The sequence below is a fragment of the Triticum aestivum genome, chromosome 5B, assembly GCF_018294505.1.
Source record: "Triticum aestivum cultivar Chinese Spring chromosome 5B, IWGSC CS RefSeq v2.1, whole genome shotgun sequence".
In the NCBI taxonomy this organism is placed as follows: Eukaryota; Viridiplantae; Streptophyta; class Magnoliopsida; order Poales; family Poaceae; genus Triticum; species Triticum aestivum.
Window position 1 is genome coordinate 35,199,390 of NC_057807.1, and position 5,400 is coordinate 35,204,789.

Below are 5,400 nucleotides of genomic sequence, written 5' to 3' on the forward strand. Positions count from 1 at the left end.
TTTTTTTCTCTCTGTTTTGTTTTAATTCTGTTTTCTATTTTGCAGGTTTGTTTTGAATTTGGTTTTGAAACCAATTCAATTTATTTTACTTCTGACAATATTTTTAGGAGCTAAAAGAATTAAAACAATGCTCCACAAAAATATTTCAGAATTATTGGACCTATATTTATTTAATAGTAGATATAAGTCCAATTCAAATAGCTATTGATTTAATTCATATACCCAAAATAAATGTTTCTGAGATACCGAAAGTATTGGTTTGGATTTTACCTCTTGCCAATATTTCCAGAGGATAACAAGAACATTTTCTTGGACTTATTTGAAGCAATTTTTATCTTGATCATTTTTTTAAAGGATTCTGAGGCTTTGAAAATTCCTCAATTCAAATTTCATTTGAATTTAAACATGATGCAGCAACCAAGCTAGTCCAAGGCCAGGGTAAAGCTAGGGATGTGACAACTCACCCCCACTAAACAAGAATCTCGTCTCGAGATTCAAGCGTAGGGTAGGATGAAGGGGAAACGCAAACTAGTATAATCTTCACGATCCAGGTTGCGCTTCGAATGAACGTTGATTCGATCACCATCATTGTCTCGAAGTGTTGCTCTGAGAAATCCTGCCAACATGACATGGAGAGAAGAAGGGGACTCTAGAAGGGTCGATCTTCTCGAAGATCGAACAACTCAGGATTACTCACGGGATGAGACATAGCAACCTCTCTTGAGCTGAGACACTAAACATACATCCATGGGAATGGAGTGAAGCAAATGACGAAGGTTCACTAGGTAGACAATAATTCCACACTTAAGAAGGTGGTAAACGATTGCCAACGCAGCGAGGAGTTGAGTTGCCATGATACCATAACGATGCACCTTAGGGAAGGTGACTCGTAGAAATATCTCCTTAAGTGGCAAAAAGAATTACCTTTGACTTAAGATCATTGAAACTCTTCATACCAGCTTAAGGCAAATCATAATCGATCATTTAGAGGGGTTCGGTAGAATGGCATACTCGGACTTGGATGATGTGGATTACCTTGTTGAAGACAACGTAATGGATGAATTTGCTTATCACCGGAAATGGAAGAGACCCATGGTAGAATGGCACATTGACGGTGCAAGCTAGGAACAAAATGCAAATGCTGGGAATGATTCTGGTAACTGGGGAAAAACCCAACAACAGAGAGCGAATTCACTGTTTGAAAAGATCATAGCATTGCCGAGGAAACTGAGAGCAGACCCAGCTAGTGCCGATGATAACACGTAGCGCTTGTGCGTGCTCTCAAGAACTTGAGCATTTCCACAATCATCAAGATTCCACCAATATCCGTGTCAAGGATTCTGGCAACACAACTTGCTACCATGATGAATGGTGATGGAGGATGCAGATGCAAAGGAAGATAACACCTTCTCAGATTTGACCCTTGACGGGGCCAAGGAAATAAAATCTGGATGATCGACCGAGAGACATTTAGCACTCCGCTTCTAATGTTCTCCTTGATGTGCTAGTGTATCCCATTCATTGAAATGGTTTGGTATCTAGAACATCAAGTAAAGGTCGGACTTCGGGAACACAAAAATCCATAGGGGCAACTAGGGAGTAAATCCTACGAAATCCTTATGGGGAGGTGGCCAACTTCCTCAATCAAGATATTATAATAACAGGTCTTCCGGTTGGGTGTGTTGGCCATGACATCCACTTTACCGGTTTCCGAGGGACCGATATTATAGTTTTTTGGGAAATGTTTCAAACCATCATATCTGCCTGAGATTCAGATCTGGTTGGTGTCAGGATATTCCAGACTCATCGAGTCTAGGAAGAAAAACGGAAGTTTGCAACACAAATCGACGAGATGACGTTGCGGGATTCTCGGGAGATGAGCTACGATAGCAAGCTCCAAAACATGAGCTGGTTCTGCTACAAACATGTGAACACGTTGTCCCAGACAAGCATGACCACGTGGTAGTCTTACAATAAAACACTACCGAGTTCTGGTTGGGAACCATCACCGTGGATAACGAAGTCCTTGCATAAGTCATATGATTAGCTCTTATGAAGGAACTTCTTCTCCTTGAACAAATCAATCAGTGGCTTGGTGTGCTCGGGACACATATGGAATGAAGGTTGCAAGTCTCCAGACCACAGAATACTTCGCACGTGTGCATGACTGATTTGGGATGATTCCAAGGAAACAAAACAATCTTCCTCAAACTCATGGCGGCAACTTGCATCATATGCACATGAATTAGGGAAAATCACTACTTTCATTCAAACCTATGCTTCATGAACGAAACACGAAGAAATGCTTACACAAGTTTCCAACACTAGGTTGATGTTCAACATGATTCATGGGGGAGACAAAATGCTACTGATGGGCTCAACAGCAACTCATCGGAATTTCCATATCACTGGACTTCCACCATCATGTGAACACGGTGATAGCATTGGTCAGACCAAAGATGTAATGGTGTATGCTCGAGGGATCAACCACGAGTAGGACAACATTATGAGCATCGTTGGTACTGATTTGATTTGACGATAGCCCACACTCAAATCAAGGGATTGATAAGACAATAGGTCCAGCAACTGATCACAGGGACCAATCGATGAAGATATCATCTTCTTTCAACACACACTACACTAAAAGATATCCCTTAACATGAACTAAGTCGGACAAGCTTTTATCTTCCAACTCTCCAAGTTGTTGTTTAGCTTATCCAACTAGCTCAGGGTATCCAACACGGATTCTTGGAGAAGGGGTGGTTTACAGGAATAAACCAACTTGATCACGAACTCAACATAGCGGTCAGGTGACAACCTGGTAATACTTCTGAGAAGATATTCAGAAAATCACGAAACACCGGTATGTTACTAAGCTCGAGAACAATCTTGCTTTTCAGGGCAAGACGATATGATCAATAGAGCAAGGATTTGAAATAATCCTAACTCATCAATCGAAGGGTGCACCGAAATAAGGACTAGGTAGCACGATCAGTCTTAGAAGGATGATCCAAAAACCAACACGCTAAGAATGAAATTATTATCCTTTAGCTACCAAGCAACGAGGTTGCTGGGAGTATTGATTTCACACATCACGATTCACTTGTCGACATTCCGGTTACAATAACACAGGAACCGAGGAATGAACAATGATGGCAAGAAGTATCACTATGTCAAGAATTCACAAAAGGTGGTGCAATTCTCATGAAATTCCTGTCATAAAGAAGGTAATACTTCAGGGTAGAGTAGACCAGAAGCTGAATTGTAACTTGATCTGCGGAACACAACTACTTTGAACCAATCCTAAATATGGATGAGGTACTGGAGTTTGTTTCTCCTATTCATTCTGAAATAGAATGGCCTGGCGGACCACAAGGGTAATAGGCATCGACGAACGAATGCACGCATACTCTTGACTATCAATTGATAGACGAGGGTCAGAAGACAACTAAAGAGGGACAACTCAAAGGAACATACGATTTTCTGAGTTGTGGATGCATGGTTTAGCATGTCGAACGAATTCCACATATTTCTTCCGGATAACCCATGCAGAAAGGTAGAACTGGCAGAGTCACAATGTAGAATCGAGAACCCATCGAGAGCACTCTGATTGTGATCTTTCGATCAGCGAGGAACATCTGCCATAAGCGGTTCATAGTATTTGGAGGAAAGGAATACCACGAACATCGAGGACTATCGCAAAGATTACTAATATCCTAAAGGCACTAGCAATTACTATCAACATGAAGTAGGTAGAGTGAATCTCGGGTTCAGAACCCAGGAGTAGAATACCTACTACTAAGTAGCATCACGGAAAGCTTTCGAGAATAAAGGCCAGAATCTCACACTGGAAACACAAAACGTTGCTAGATTACTAGGTGACTCCCTAAATACCTAGGGTCATAATAGTAACTCCAACATAAAAGTCAAGGCAATAGAATACCTCAACTCAACAATTAGTGTGATTAATCTGGCCCATGGAAACATTGAAATGGGAAGAAAGGATTTGCAAATGCATCAGACTACTTAGAAACCTGGGATGACTCGGACAGCATAACGGCTGTAAATGCTCAGAAAGGATTTGAGACATTCGCAAAAATGGTGGCATAACCACTCAGAAGCACAATATCAAGGTTTTGAGATCAACAGTTAACATACAGAAGATAGTAGGAACTGAACTGAGACTTAAATCCAACAATCTTATAAGTCTACGGATTAGTAACACGTGATCCTGATAGAAAGAGGAGAAAACCTAGTTCTTAATCCCCGTAGAAGAGAAGATGATGACTCAGATCAGAAGGGCATGAGGTATAAGGAGTAAAAGGAGCCTTACGTTCCATTCCACAATCAATTCCCTTATATAACTAAAGAATTTCTAGACTCAACTTCGACCAGTTTGGCTTGGTAATCCTACAGGCAGTCAAGCTCTGATACCAACGCTGTCAGGACCCCGACTCAATGCCACATCGATCTAGCATGTAACACCTCATATCACTTTGCGGCCTCACGCACGGTATTCCACGGGTGTCGCCTTACCTTTGCCCGGGACCGTTTGCGTCTTTTGGCACACGTATATGATAGTGTCGCTAGCATCCATATGATAAGGAGCCCGGGCTGACATGGCTAGTCGTAAACCCAAAGTGGCACAGACTTACAGGGACAGGCATCCATGACCCAGCATCGAACGTGTCGGTCATCAGCGAGCGAATCCAGGCTGTAGCACTGGGCTAGCAGGACTCCGGTGAACCGGGCTGTAGCGGGCTAACAGGACTCCGGTATTCATCGCGTGACATTTCCCCGAAGGGACAGACACAGGAACGAAGAAGGACACATGCCGGCCAGCCTAAGTGTTCCGGAGCAGTAGCAAGCTACCATGGCTCGGTGGAAACACTAGGAGACTTTTCCCGGTAAGAGAGGCTACTAAAGATAAACAACTAGATAGTCAGATCCCACACATACCAAGCATTTCAATAACATACACACAATATGCTCGATATGTGCAATACAACATGGCATCACAAAATGACTCTACGACTCAAGTAGTTTATTCAATAGGCTCCGAGGAGCGAGACATTACAAACATGGGTCTCATGACCCAACAATCAGAGCATACAAGTCAAAGCACAAGCGGAAGCTATCATGTCTGAGTACAGACATCTATAAATGAAAAGGCTGAGAAGCCTGACTATCTATCAGATCCTGCCGAGGGCACAAGATCGTAGCTGAGGTATCAAGCTAAACGTCGAAGTCCAAGCGGAACTACTAGTGAGACTGAAGTCTCTCTGCAAAAACATAAAATAGGCAAACGTGAGTACAAATGTACCCAGCAAGACTTACATCAGATCTATCTACACATGCATCATTATCAACAAAGGGGATGGTGGAGTTTGACTGCAGCAA